Source organism: Lagenorhynchus albirostris, chromosome 4, assembly GCF_949774975.1.
Source record: "Lagenorhynchus albirostris chromosome 4, mLagAlb1.1, whole genome shotgun sequence".
Classification (NCBI taxonomy): Eukaryota; Metazoa; Chordata; class Mammalia; order Artiodactyla; family Delphinidae; genus Lagenorhynchus; species Lagenorhynchus albirostris.
In genome coordinates, this window is record NC_083098.1 from 3,828,782 (window position 1) to 3,844,710 (window position 15,929).

Genomic DNA, 15,929 nt, shown 5'->3' on the forward strand with positions numbered 1-15,929 from the left:
ATTTCATTCTTTTTAATGGCTGAATAATATTCCATTGTACATAGGGTGTTTGGACATTATCTTTTTTTTAAGGAGAATCCCTTTTAACTCTGATACCTAAGTATGAAATGTGGCTTTGGAGTCGTAGTAATTGTGCACTTACATTATTTTTTAATTGAAAAGGATTTTTCCAGGAAGAAGCTGTCAACGTTATTTTAGTATTCTAGCTGGGCAGACTTTGAAGAGTCTTTTTGTGTGTGTGTGTCAGGTAAACTGTAGATGACACGTTTGTCTATCCTCATTTTAAAATGTTACTTATTTTATGACATGTACCTTTTACTGACTGATTCTTCCTTGTTATTTCGCATCAATTTCTGATAGTCATGGCTATGTGAAATGTTCGCAATAGCTAATATTTAGGCAGATTTAACCCTCTTTCAAACCGAATGAAGGACATACCTGTTATCCTTATTTTACAGATGAGGAAAGTTGAGGAATTTACCCAAGGTCACACAGCTAGTAATGGTAGAACCAAGCCTCAGACCCATGTCGTTAAAGCCCCATTCATGACACAGGGATATCCCTGTAGTGCTGGGACTATGGCTGGAAGGTGTTCATTGCATTTATTCTAACAGCGCATACGTGAAGAAAGTCTGCTTCAGTGGACTGCAGTGCAGCCCACAGAGCTTAGACTAGAGGCAGGTGCATATCCTTAATATGTGTGTAATGTATCTGTTTCTATAGGTAGCAAGCTGTCTGGGTGAACATCTGCTATTTTGTGCTTTAAAGCAGTGACTCCAAAAGGAAGTGGACTTGGTTTAAGTGAAGTTGGAATGTAGGCTCTATCTACGTAATCCTGTAAATCATCTTTTTCTCTTTAACAATGAAACTTTTTGAGTACAAGGCAGGAATTCATATTCAAGTTGGTTTTACTTACCCATATTGAGGTTTAAAAGGTAAAAATAGTGCAACAGTTTCTTCTGTAGTTTGTCCTATGCTACACTTTTAGTCTTCTGCTGATTCCTTGTGATCACATATTTGGAACTAGTTGGAAATTAAAGTTCTTTAAAGCTATAGGTTTTGAATGCATAAATGCTTTTTTCCCCCCAAAGATAATATATAAATTATGTGGGGAGAAAGGAAGTGAAAGAGGAAAAAAGGATAGCCATTTGTGTGAGGACATTCTTTTAAGTATATGGTTTAAACAAATCTTGGGGGTAAACTTAAAAAATGGATTGTTGTGTAGCATTTTAAACATTTTGAGATAGACTTTTTTTCAATTGTTTTCAGGGATTGACTACTTAATATGAATTAAAGATTCTGTTAGAAAAACTGAATTTTGTAATGAATTTCTTCTGCGATATTGCTTTCAGAAAGTAAGTGGTTAGAAGAGATCTTAGCTGTATTTGAAGGTAGTTTTCTTTTAACATAGTTAAATTATGTTTTCAGATCATACAGAATTTGTAGTTCCCTGGTAGTTTTTCTTTCTGTGAAAGTGTTCTTTGATTGAAAGAAATAATTTAGGTGTGGTGGCGGTTGTGGTAGTTCGTTAATCATAGCCCTGCATAATAGCTTATCTCGTACATAATAAATTTGATCCCTGGTGTGTGGTTAGGTTTGATGAATAAATCAGGATGGTGATCCGTTTCAGGAATCTAATCGTTGCTTAATAGAGGCAGTTAAGACTTGTTTTTTGAGAGCTATGGTAATTCAGATTATCTCCCAGATATGTTCTAAACTTTCCTCATCTTTTTAGAGCAAGTGTTATAAAATTCTGGAGAGAAAAACCCTCAGAACTCAGCATGCAAACAACTGTAAACCTTTCGTTCTGCTCCTTTTTATGCTGTCTCAACAAATTTTTAAGTGTTTATGAAAAATCTGGGTCTCTCTATGTATATTGCAAAAATTCCTCTCTGATAACTATCATAATTGTTATTAGAAGATAATTTTCAAGCTCCAGGGAGGCATACACCTAAGTCTTTGCCCAATTTCGGGCTGGTTGTATAGAGGAAGGAACCTGGACCAGCGCCTGTGTAAATCCCACCCACACGTGTACACTGTGCTCCCAGCCATGGACACGCCGCCCACACGTGTACACTGTGCTCCCAGCCATGGACCCAGCACCTAAGGGTGGCACCGTCTCATTTAATCCTCACAGAACTCCTGTGGGTTGAGTACGTATTAGTTTTCTCACCGTGTTTTCAAGTGGAACTTCTTCTCAGGTTAAGTAACTTGTCCACAGTTAAAATCGCGTGCGGGGCAGAGCTGCGGATTGCACCAGTCTGGCACCAGGGCCGTCTCTCACCCACGGTACCAGCCTGCAAGGCACGTTCAAGTACGCATTCCTGCAGACGCTTCTGTTAGCCTTGTCATATTTTTGTCTCGTCACGTGACTCAGGGAGAGAAGAAATGGTTGAAATGTCAGCGTGTAGGCAGCGGCCTGGAACTCTGATCTCTTCTGTTCCCTGCTGCCCTCTGCCTCCCCAAGACCCCCTCAAATAGGAAGCATTTCTGATGATTTGTGCACCACTGGTGAGCTGTGTAAAGTAGTTAATTTCTTTTTAATTTAAAACATTTTGTACCATATTATTCCAGAAAAGGTGGTTAATTACTAGAAGATGTGAGTGCTTGAAGTAAGTGGTTCAGTAATTTTTTATTTACGGCAAAACTGTTTCTTCTACTCAGATAATTTTGTGCGTCATCACTGTACCTGTTTTACAGATTTATAAAACTGTAGTGGAATTTCTCTCTCCCTCCCCCAAAACCCCAATAACACCCTGTTAGTCCCTCATATAATGAGAGTTAATCATGGAGATGTTATTTTATTGTGAAGTGTAAACATTGAATATTGAATAAGCGCTTTATCTTGATGGTTATTTTCGCTTGTGGATGCTTACTTTATTTTGGGGGGGTAAGATTGGTTGTTTGTTGATAGAATAATGCAAATAAAGAAAGATTGTAGAAGTTCAATAAAAATGTGAAAGAGCATTCAAAATATAGGTCGTTACTTTTTTTCTAGAATTTACTTTCTTACCTTAAAAATTTTTGAACAAATGGTGGTGATTAACATACACATTGTATGTTAATTGAAATGGTGGTGATTAACGTACACATTGTATGTTAAAAGATTCCCCCCAATAAGGTAAGTATCATGTCCCTCATCTCACATCTGTATCTTTTTTGTTGTTTTTGAGAATATGTAAGTTCTACTCTTGACACATTTCAGTTATGCCGTACAGTCGGCCCTCTGTATCTGTGGGTTCTGCAAATAAGGGTAGAAAATATTCAGAAAAAGGATTGCAGATAGTTCTAAACAGCAACACTTGAGTTTGCCTAGGGGTGGCCACTATTTACATAGCATTTATATCGTATTAGGTATTAAAGTGATCTAGAGATGGCTTAGTCTTAGGTTATATGCACATACAGCTGACCCTTGAAGGATGAGGGGTTTAGGGGTGCCCACCCTCCATCGGTGCCCCCCGCACCTGTGGCTCCACGTACTCGGGTTCAACGAGCCTCAGAGCCTGTGGTCCTGTAGTACGGATCTAGTGAACCAAATCCAAGTGTGAGTGCACCTGTGCAGCTAAAGCGCATGTTGTTCAGGGTCAGCTGGGCTGCACCATTTCATGTAAGGGACTTGAGCATCTCTGGATTTAGTACCTGCGGGGGTCCCGGAGCCACTACCACGCCCTGCCAACCCCCCACTGAGCATGACTGTGCAGTGTTGTCAGCCATAGTCACCGTGTTAGGACCGTGGTATGGTTGTCAGCCATTATCCACCGTGTTGGATCCTCAGACCGTATCCATCTTATAACTGCAAGTTTGGACCTTTACCATCCTCTCCCTATTTTCCCCACCCTGTAGCCCCTGCAGCCACTTTTCCACTTTGTTTCTACATGTCAGTGATACTGTGCCGTGCAGCATTTGCCTTTCTCTGGCTCATTTCAGTTAGCATGATGCCCTCCAGGTTCATCCATCTTGTTGCACATGACAGGATTTCCTTCTTTTTAATGGCTGAATAGTATTCCATTACACATAGATAAATAAAATCTCACATTATATATATGTATATATGTATGTGCGTATGTGAGAGATATATATAGATATATATAGATATAAAATGTGATTATATATACACACCTATATATCTATTTCACATTTTCTTGATCTGTTCATTCATCCACAGACACTTAGATTGTTCCCATACCTTGGCTATTGTGAATAATGCTGCATTAAGTCCATATTTTTTACATTATATGTTGCAGAAAACAGTTTGGTGTTACATGCAAAAATGAAATATCTGATTAAAAAATGACGTTCATTCTTCTTAAAATCCATGCGTTGAATCAATCCAGTGGGACTGTCAAAGGCAATCCAAGGAAATTTGGTGTTAAAATTAATTTATTGAAATTATTTAGTGGGCATGAAAATGAGAATTACCTTTTTCAGTGCACTGGAAGAAACATTCTGTTCATTGACTCAACACATTTTAATTGAGGGCATATTATATGCTAAATGCTGTGTAGTTTAAAAAGATGTAGAGATGGATGTGCTGAACGGTCAAAGAGGATGTGGAAAGAGTGGACAGAGAACCGTGGAGGCCGTTGCGGGCGTCCGGGTGAGTGTGAAGCAGCAGTAGGACACGTAAGATGACCAAAGCTTGAACCTTAGGCCCTGGAGGGTGCCACTTGCTTTGAGTATAATTAATAGTACTTTGGTTTGTGTCAAGATATATAGTAGTTTAAAAGTGACAAACATTTTTTAAAAGTGATCTGTTGTGATTGGACTTGTATTTCTAAATGCAAAATGCTACAAGCATGCACTTAATTTTAGATTTCTGGAAGGTTATATCATAGTTTGAAACAACACTAGGACTAATGGTAAGTTTTCATTAAAGTACGTATTCCTTTAGTTTTAAGTTTGCTGGTTAGGTAACCATACCATGTGTCACTCCCCGTAATTTTCTTTCTTTCTGTTTTTTTCTTTCTTAAAGGGGAAAGAAAGGGAGAGGGAGGGGGGAGAGAATATGAATGAATCTGGGAATATGATAATGAATTTGAATGAGAGGCATGAGTGTGGAAATATCTGTTTGGGATTTGAAAATTCTGCTGTAGCAGATATGTAATCATCTCGCTTATTGTGGAGTTTGTGTGTGTATGTGTGAGGTGGGGTTAGCAGTTTGCACACTATCTTTGATTTCTTTTCCTTTGGCAATTGTTAGATATAAAGTATCTGCATGTGGGATTGTTACAGAAATTAGAGATGATAGATGCAGACCATACAGTACAATGCCTGGCATATAATAGATAGTTGTTATTGTTTGTAAGGAATAAGTTACCCTTCATATAACATGGGTGGTACAGTCAAATGATTTAAATAATGCCTTGAAACAATAGGTTTGAAACCAATATTCTTGGTAATTTTTATTACTAAGCTGTAGAGACATAACATCTCTACAAAAATAATACAGCCCAATATCCAAACAGTAAATTGAATGCTAGATCATAAAAATACAGATGTCCATTGTGTTTTGTGACCTAGTCTGGTTTGCTATTTTTGTATTAGTCTTAAGGAAAACAAGGCTCCAAAGCTCTGAAATATTGCAAACACACAGAATGGTACAGAAAACAAGTGTACCCTGCTGAAAATCTTTAATATTATGTACTCCTGCTGAAAATCTTTAATACTAGAATATATTCTGCAAACTTTGAAAAAAATCTAACACAAAGAGCCTTCTATGTTCCTTGAAGGAATTTGTTTCCCTTTGGGGGGAGGGGAGAAGGTCTGTGGGATAAGTTTATTTAATATGACATCAGTTGAATAAAGCCAGCTGTGAGTAATTATATTTGATATTTGATTTCCAGCTATTTTGTTGAACTATTATTGGCTCTCAAGGTATTTGGATATTAATTAAATGATGACTTATTGTGAAGGAGTCTTGTTTAATGTTGCCTCAAATAGAACATTTAAAATGGGCCACCTGGTGCAAAGTTTTAATTCTTTCCGGTGTAGCTGTTTTTTTTTTTTTTTGCAGGAGGCCTGGTTACATGTGAATTTCAGATATAGCTGTTATTTTAAAGTCAGTATATTTTTAACTCAGAGGAAAATGTAGGGCTCAGATCTGTTTCAGCAGTGATTTTCTCTGTATTATATATGTATACATGAATAGAATTAAATGTATCTGCTCTCTGTCTGAAGTTTTTCAAACTCAGGTTATCATCAGTGAAGAACTCATGTCAGGTTGAGTATAGAAGCAGGTATTTTGTTTTTGTTTTTTAGCATGTTGGCCATTGTACCGTCAAACTGCGGAAGCAGTGGATATTGTGGGAGATTTGAAAAAAAAAATCACAGGGGATAAGAGAAAGCAGCCACAAACAAAAGAATTGAAGAAAGCGAGGTAAGAAGTTGGTAGTAGGAGCTGGACAGTCGTGGGTTAGTCCTCCAGGGATGTCGGGAAAAGAGCAGAGGCCTGAACTGGAGGCCTTAAGCGGCTCTGGCAGGAGGCACGTGGGGGTGGGTGTGTGCACGGGTCCAGGGTGCCCCCCGGAGGAGAGGCGCGTGCGTTGTGCAGGTAGCGGTGACCAGACGCGCCTTTGCCCCTCCTCCTGCATCGGGACCTCGGTGCCTCACGCTGTGAAGCGATCTGAGCCTCAGGACCAGCCTCACCCCAGCAGCTGGCCACGGGGCCTTCTGCTGCTCGGGTTCCAGAATCCAGCACTTCTAGCCATTTCCTGGGGTCGAAGGCGAGTAGGAGGGAGGTACGAGATAGGGTCCCTCCCCGGGATACGGCCTTACCCAGTATTGCTCGTACTGCCCTGTTCCTGCAGGTGTTTCATGTGTATGTTGAAAAATACCAACGGTACAAACGAACATATCTGGTCAGTTGCTTATGACTGAGAAGAGGGGAGGGGAGCGTGCAGCAGGGTGGCCCGAAAAGGCCTCCCGGGGGGTGTGAGTGGAGGTGCCCATCAGGATGGCGGGCAGGAGGCTGGGAGACAGAGCAGCCTCCAGTGGAGGCTGGGGCAGAGGAAGTGGGAGGAGGCTGGAGTGGGACCTCGGGGGCACCCAACCCGCTTGTGTGACAAGATGCAAATCGGCGATCCAGGGAAGTGTTCCCCTGGTGGAGGTGACAGCCTCTCTAAAGCTGTCCAGGGCCCCTTATTTTGTTTGTGTTATGCATGATAAAAGGGAAGAAAGCCCTGAAACTGCCCATGCCATTGGAAATAGAATGGAAAAAAGAGTGACAGGAAGCTTCACGGGATTGAAAAAACTAATTAAATGTGTGAAAAAAAGAGAAAAGAGCCGCTACAAGGAGCAACCTTGATAGCTTCTCAGGTTTTCACTGGAAGAGCTGGGCCCCTTGAACCTGTGGCAGAAGAGGAGAGATCAGATGTAGCTAGTCTTTGGGGGTGAATACGATGTGGATTTCAGCTACCATTTGAAGTGATGCTCCAGCAGCTTCAGAAGGTAACCGATCGGGGGGTGACTGGTGGTTTGTAAGAGCAGTCAGGGTCGAGGGGTTACTTGTAAAGATGGGCTGAGAGCAGACACGGTTTCTCAGTGAAAGGAGCCGTATACAGGAGAGTGAGGTTCGAGGACCAGCCCGGTCCTGGCGTTGGGGAGACGTGTGCAGCCTGCAGAGCCCCTTGAGGGGCCCCGGGAGACCCAGGGGGAGGGGTGGGCAGTGCTGTCCCGCCCCTGACGTGTCATGCTCTCCTCCCTTTGCTGTCTTTCCTTCTGACTGCTCATCACTATCTAACACTTTCTATACTCTGCTTAGTCAGTCTCTTTGCTCCCACTGGACCCGCATGTCCACAGGTCAGGGGGTTTTGTCTGGTTTGTACACTGGTGAATCCCTAGCATCTAGAACAGTGCTAGGCACGGGGTGGAACAGGCAATGCTAATTTGTTTGAAAGAGATCCTTGGTGATCTCTGAGAAAGGGATTTCAGCAAAGTGAAGGGCAAAGATCAGATTCTAAAAGGTTGTGTAATAACTGGATAGTTGAGAAAAGGGGTAAGAGGGATGAACCTCTCACTCCAGAACCTTGGCAGGGAAACAGAGCTGCTGCTGTGAGGACTTTGGAAGGTCAGGTGAAGGAGGGTCAGTGGGAAACCTCTGCGTTTCTAAGAAGAGGATTGGAGGGGGTGGGGAGAGCACAGTGTTGAGGGCTGAAAAATCTGGGGGTGTGGTTGTTGCTTGTGTGATTCCGTACGGACGTTTGAACGGCTTACTCATTTCAGAAAAGACACAAGGGGTGGTGAAGCAGAAAAAGTATTCATTCTGGGTTTTTTTTGTCCGTTCTTTTGAAATGTGTAAACATTTCATTTTCGCTCAGGGTGCTAATACTGACGGCAGGGTGGACATGAGTGTTTGGGGGTGTGATCAGTGCTACCAGACTGTTTTCTGCGTTTCAGATTTGTGCACTCAGTGCTTCACTCACAAGGTAAAATTGGCCCCCTCGGGCAAGACCTGTATGCGTGGCTGGTGGAATCCCCACCGGCATTATGAAGTAGGGGGTTTCAAAGGTTACATGTGGGTCACTTCAGTGACATCTAATAATTACCTTCCCGAATAAAACAACGCCTTGGGCCCAGAAGAATAAGAAATGTAACAGGTAGTCTTTATCTGCTGTATAATTTAGGGTTAAGGAGGAGAAAATGATACACAGGGACAAGTAGTCTAATGTAGTAGATTTAGTTCCATAATTATCTAATGTTTGAGTTACTAACGTTTTCCACTCAAAACGAGGATTAGCTGTAATGAAGTGAAATTTTAAAAAGGCAGGGATTAATATATCTAAATAATATCCTTAGCATTTGTCACATTTCCGAGTGACACAGTTCTTATGAAAGCCCGTGCTGTTGCTCAGAACATTTTTAGACCATATCATGGTGGTGTTATTAGAGTTGCTTAGTGAACCCCACAGGGAAGGTACCTCTTTACTTCATGTAATTGTATTTTATGTTTGATCCCGCTGGAGCTTACATGGCCAACTCATTCCCTAGGCTTAGTTCTGGGTGAACGTTGGATGTTCTCAAAAGCCAAAACTCCCAGAAATAACTGCTAGTGATAATATGCAAAAAGAATGTGTTTTCAGATATTCTGGTTTTAAAAAATTTTATTGAAGTATAGTTGATTTACAATGTGTTAAATAACTTCTGCTGTCCAGCAAAGTGATTCAGTTATACATATATGTATACATTCTTTTTCAAGTTGTTTTCCATTATGGTTTATCACACGATACTGAATATAGTTCCCTGTGCTATACAGTAGGACCTTGGTGTTTATCCATCCTGTATATAATAGTTTGCATCTGCTAATCCCAAACACCCAATCCATCCCTCCCCTTGGCAACCACAAGTCTGTTCTCTATGTCTTTGAGTCTGTTTCTGTTTCGTAGTTAAGTTCATTTGTGTCATAGTTTAGATTCCACCTATAAGTGATATCATATGGTATGTGTCTTTCTCTGACTTACTTCACTTAGTATGATAATCTCTAGGTTCATCCATGTTGCTGCAAATGGCATTATTTTGCTCTTTTTTGTGGCTGAGTAATATTCCATTGTGTGAGTGTGTGTGTGAGAGTGTGTGTGTGAGTGTGTGTGTGAGTGTGTGTATATATGGCACATCTTCTTTATCCACTCATCTGTCGGTGGACATTTAGGTTGTTTCCATGTCTTGGCTATGGTGAATACTGTTGCTGTGCACACTGGGGTGCATGTATCTTTTTGGACTATAGTTTTGTCAAGCTATATGCCCAGTAGTGGGATTGCTGGGTCGTATGGTAGTTCTATTCTTAGTTTTCTGAGGACCCTCCATACTGTTCTCCATAGTGGCTGCATCAAACTACATTCCCACCAACAGTGCAAGAGGGTTCCCTTTTCTCCACACCCTCTCCGGCATTTATCGTTTGTAGATTTTTTGATAATGGCCATTCTCACTGGTGTGAGGTGGTGCCTCACTGTAGTTCCGATTTGTGTTTCTCTCGTGATTAGTGATGTTGAGCATCTTTTCATGTGCCTGTTGGCCACACAGATGTTCTTCAAGCATATGTAGCCTCTGCGGCCGGTCCGCTGCTGGGAGTGACTGAGGATTTTGGTGCACGGCCTGTGACCAGAGAGGGAGCGGCTATGCCCCTGCCTCCCCTTCTCCTCTGCCTGGCTCGGTCCCAGTTCATCCTGTCGTTGGCACTTGGCTCTGACAGTAGACTGGATGCAGGGCAGTGGGGGGCTCAGGCCCCCCGAGTTCAGCCTAGCCGGTGGTTCTGTCAAGTTGGGTTTCATCCCCAGAGGCGTGCAAATTTATTTGACTTTTTGTCAGAGGGCATTGCTGTATAATTTATCATTGAGCTGTAATAAATTTAAATAACTCAATAAAGATACACTTTGGGAATGACACTGCTTTTTCTAGTGCTCAAAGCACTTGAAGCTAAATGCAGGGTCTAATCACACGTTCCTGTGCGTGGTAGGTACTCAGTGGCAAGTCGTGAAGGGTGAGGTTCATTAGTTCACTGTGTTTGTGTGAGGGTCCCGGGCCCCCAGCAGAATGTGTGTGATGTGGTGCAGATAAACCTTCTGATGAACAGCTGGCAGTGGTGATGGAGCGGTGGAGAGCATTTGTTGAGTTTGGGAATTAGAAAACTTGTTTTCTGATGCCTGTGGCTTACAACTGAGTTTCTATCTCACATTGTAGTCATCTGTGAGGGAGTTTATGGGTCCTAACAGATGGATTGTCATTCTTCTTTTTCCTTCTTGTTTCTTTGTTGATTATCTTTAAAAAAAATTTTTTTTCCGGAGTATAGTTGATTTCCAATGTTGTGTTACCTTCAGGTGTACAGCAAAGTGAATCAGTTATACAGATACATGTATCTATTCTTTTTCATATTCTTTTCCATTATGGTTTATCACAGAATATTGATATACCGCAGTATATAGATACTGGTTTATCTCAGTAGAGTTCCCTGTGCTATACGCTAGGTCCTGATTAGTTATCTGTTTACATATCGTAGTGTATCTTTGAGGACCAGCATTTGGTTGAACTGTCTCCAGGACGGCGCCCGGCGCAGGGCTGTGTGCACAGCGAGCCTTCCGTGCCTGGGCTTTCCCTGTGAGCCAGGGGAAGGGTAACGTCTAAACAAACAGATTTTGGGGATCTTCTCTCCCCACATTCTCTGTTGAAATTTGGGACTCAATAGCAGTTGTCATTGGTATTAGGAAAAATACGAGCTGTGTTTAGGATTCTTTATTTTCGAGTCCAGCTGTTCGCTACTTCTTGCAGCACTGTGTTGTACTTTAAAACCCGAAATCGCCTAAGAAGACACAAAGGAAAAACTACAGTGCTGTTCCGAGTATGTCGCCTGGATGTCTCTGCAGCGTGGCCGGAGAATTCCTGATGCCTCCTTCGCCCTGTGGCACCCGACCGCCTGAGATTGCCATCGTTGTTGTTAAAAGCGGATGATAAATATGGTAGCTGGGGCTCAGAAGGTGCCTGCTCTTTGCCAAGGCTCTGTCCTCGGCGCTTTGTGAATCTTCCTTTAGATACCATCATCCTCTCCAGTTTGCAGGTGAGCAAACAGGCACAGAGAGGCTGGGTGGCTGCCGGGAGCGCAGAGCCAGGACTGGGGAGCCGAGGGTCCGAGGAGAGGTGCCCGCAGGGTGCACCCCCATCGCCTTCCCTGCCCAGAGCATCTTGCTACATTTTCTGCAAATTTTCCATTCTATTTCAAGTCCCGGCATTTCACCAGAAGATTATAATGTTTAGAGATTTCTTTAATAAAAATTATTGAAAAATCTTTTTTTGGGGGGAGGGTCAAAATACCTAGTGTGCTTTTCTCCGGAAAGTTTTGAGAATGAGAGCTGGAAGTAAGAGGTGAATAGTTTGGGGAATTTGCGGTCACCCCTCATCCCCGCGTTAGCGGCAGGCTCACCTAAGTGGGTGCCCCAGGTTCTTAGGTTTCATCGAGTGAGACCCTTGACCCTCCTGACCACCGCTCAGAAATTGAGGTGCCGACATAATGTGGGCAATTACAACAGACTTCTTCTACTAATGATATTCGAACAATGAATTACCGTCACCTAGTATCAATATGGTTTCAAAGGATGACATTATAGAAGCAAAAAGAAGCATGTGAAAGTGGCGATGATCCCCAAAGCTGAGCTCTTTAAGCTGAGCCCCTCTGGCTCGTCCAGAACCTCGTACAGCACCCTTGTTTTTTCACTTTGCCACATGCTAGAGAAGGCCTTCGTGTGGACCTACGTTTGGAACCCCTCCTCGAGGCTTCTTTGAAATTTGTCCTTTACCAGGAAAAGGAAATTTCACAGCTTCCTTTTCCTTCTTCCTGTGTGGATCCTCTGGTTCTGGGATGAAGTAGCTGATCAGCAAAGCCACCTCCCCTTTATCGCACTGGCCCTGGAGTGCCAGGCGTTCTGAGTTCTGAGCAGTTTAGGAAACGTGGGGCTGGGGGCCGCCTTCCCACCTTCCTTCTCATCCCCCTTCCGGCTGTGACGGCTCCCCCATCATAACCGACTTCACCGAGGGCTCTTTGTCTCCTCCTGATTTCTGGAGGGTCTTGGTAATGATGCTCGAGGTCTCCGGGGATGTGTGGGTGTGTGTATGTGTGTGTGTGTGTGAGCATTGCTGTTTTGATGGCCAAAGGGTTCTTTGTGGTTTTTTTTTTTGTGGTACACGGACCTCTCACTATTGTGGCCTCTCCCGTTGCGGAGCACAGGCTCTGGACGCGCAGGCTCAGCGGCCATGGCTCACGGGCCCAGCCACTCCGCGGCATGTGGGATCTTCCCGGACCGGGGCACGAACCTGTGTCCCCTGCATCGGCAGGCGGACTCTCAACCACTGCGCCACCAGGGAAGCCCGGCCAAAGGGCTCTTGATTTATGATATTTATTTATGAATGTGATGGAGTCCAGTGTACAGATCAAATATACACATCCACAAATTTAAGCTGTCAGACGCACGTGGTACATCCTGTATAGTCGGGGGCAGTAGGACAGCTATAAGGTAATGATGTTAGATGTTAACTTCCAAGGAGAGTTTGAAACATGATTGAAAGGTAGGATGCTTCAGAAACTACCACCTGCTGTGCTTTCCAGTGGAGCACTTGATTAGAATTATTTATTTATGGACAGATCTGAAAGAGACCAATTTCGAACAGTATCTAAAATGTCTTTAGCGTTTAGTTCATTTCTGATGAACATAGTTGGAAGGCTTTCATTGATTAGGTAGAATATTCGCATGGGCTTCTCCTGTCCGCTTGAGAAATAAGAAACGTTTGAGAATCAGTAATGCTCTTGGTGGTTGACTCCTCGGTAAAACATTCAAGATGGGAAAAACATATGTCAAATTATTTTTGTCTTTTGTCCTAGAAAAATAGCAGCAATGCCGTTTTCTATATTTAACACCTGCTTTCATACGGGAGTGCTTCCTTTCTGCCAAGAGGCTGTGGACAGCCCGTGTCCTCAGTGACCTGCTCTGCTTTGCTTCTGTTACGCCAGGACTGTGCGAACCCAGTCCTGCAGGGGTGCTCAGGCTGGCATAGTGAATGGTTGCACACCTTTCAGGAAGCCTCTGCAGTTAGGTGGTCTTTGGAACTGGGGGCGTCCTGAGGGTAGTTCTGCAGCCCTGGGCCCTTGTTGCCCAGGTTTTCGGTGGGCTCTGCCCCCTCCACCCATCCGTACCAGCTCGGTTCCTGCAGGGCTTAACCCGAGCCAGACCATCCCTGGGGAACGAGTGCCACACTGGGCGCAAGGTTGTAACTGTCCTTAGAGGAGAACTGGGTGGAAGGGGCATGTTTGGCTTTTTTTTTTTTTTTTTTTTTTTTTTAAATTGAAAGGGAAGATGGTCCAGGAATCATTTTATCCTAGTTGGGGGTGGGGGTGGGGCGGAAGGTGTGTGTGTGTGTGTGTGTGTGTGTGTGTGTGTGTGTGTGCGCGCGCGCGCGCACGTGTGTGTGCACATGTGTGTATGTATACAGCTGATTTACCTTTCCGGTTGTACTTAATCAGATGTTTAAATGTTAACTTAAAATGTGCTCATTCACTGCCTGCTCACTTATTCACGGAGAACAAAAACCAGACTGGCATTCAGTTCACAGCAAATCATTTTCTAGTGCGTTCATCTGTGTCCGTGCAATTAAAATTTGACTACACATTTTGCAGTCTGAGGGATTAAAATAAAGTAGATACTTCACAGTGAAGATCTGTTGTGATGCTTGTTCCTGCTGCCAGACAGATGTGGATTCGGGGGAGGTGTCAGCTTGGTCGTGGGCATTGTTCTAAAGTGGAAATACACATACTGACCCTTGAAAACAGGAATTGTGGACTGATTTAGACACTTGATATTTTTCTTATTTGTCCGCCCGATGAGTATTTAGTTACAGTGAAATTGTTGATTTTTTTCTAATGAGAAATTTTAACCTTCACAGACCAAACTTACTTGCTCTTTTCCCCTCGGACACGGCGGTGAGTGCAAGGGCGTAACGTGTGTCTCGGTTGCTAAACAGAACGCTGCCCGTTTAGGAGCATAAGAGCTGCCACCGGATGGCTGCTGTTGCTGAATCATTTAACTCTCACGTTTTCTTCAGTGAGGGTGAGGATTACGTGCGATATGTCCTCTGCTCCTTAGAATGTAGGAAGTACTCCTCTGCCTCTGCAGCTCATCTCCCCTGTAGTGTGAGGCTCCTGGGCTCCCTGCTGCCAGCTAGAAACAGAGGAGGCGTGGCAGCCTGTGCTCTGCTTAACCCCGAGGTCTGTTTTGTAATTTTCATGGCTAATTCAAGAGATACTTACCTTATAATTATCCCTGTCTCAAGTTTAGGAACTGTTCAAACACTCTCTTTTTAAAAGATGTAGGAACATCTGAGGAAATTTTGGACAAACAGAATAGCTTGAACCTGTATGTTTTACTCCTGGGATTCCTCATCCATGTGTCTTGTAAAGATGCAGCGCTCAAGAGCCTGGGGCTGAAGGAAGGTATCCAGGCTGAGTCTAGATGACCAGTAATATAATCACCAGGTTTTCCTGCGGTTTTTGTTTTTTTAACGTTTTTCTGCATTTTGATATGTGCATTTGAATGAAATCAAAGCTCTGAGGGACTGTCTTCCTTTCGGGTATAAATTAGTAAGCTCAGAAACAGCCTTCATATGATTTAGGGTTGAAATTGCTGTTTAAGAACAGACTTAAGAGTTTTACTGAATCACTTTGCTGTACAGCAGAAACTAAAACACAACATTGTAAATCAACTATACGCCAATAAAAACTTAAGAAAAAAACTTTATTTTTAGGACAGTTTTAGATTTACAGAAAAACTGAGAGGATAGTACAGAGAGTTCTCGTATGTCCTCCACACAGTTTTTCCTATTATTAATATTTTACAAGGATGGTACACTTGTCACATTTAATAAAGTGATACTGACACGTCAAAAAAAAAAAAAGTTTTACTGAAAGTCATGCACTCCACCATGGATTTTTCCTTACATTTCCCTGAACTATGTGATGATGTAATTTCCTGGGGTGTGAGGCAAGAGGGCCCCAGACAGCTCAGCAGTGTAGTGATTGGACATCTTTGTTTTAAACGCTCTGGTTCTTTCCCAGGGTGTGTAGGGTTGAGGGCGGTACCCGGTTTAAAATAAGATTTCTCCCTGCTCGGGATGGTAGAAATGAAGTGACTTTAATGGGAGTGTTGGTGGGCCCGTTTCCTGTCCCCCGTCCCCTTTCATTAGGAGCGGAGGAGAAAGGACGGTCGTGGTCTCTGAGCCACCCTCAGGGATGCTGTAAAGGTCCAGTCTCCTACTTAACATGTGCATGAGCAGTGGGCGCGCCCTGTGAGACCCAGGCCTAGAGGGACCGCCGGTCCGCTCTGCCGCCTGGTGGCCGTGTGCACGCTTGCCTCAGTCTGTCTGGGTACCGGCGCTGAGAACACCTTTCCCTGTTGCAGAGA

At 43.3% G+C, this 15,929-nt stretch overlaps 1 protein-coding gene across 5 annotated transcripts in view; it reads left to right on the forward strand.

The window, feature by feature from the left end:
• The window catches only part of RAPGEF2 (Rap guanine nucleotide exchange factor 2), a 244,877-nt gene that overhangs the window by 55,211 nt on the left and 173,737 nt on the right, over positions 1-15,929 (forward strand). The gene's annotated exons all lie outside the window — the stretch shown is intronic.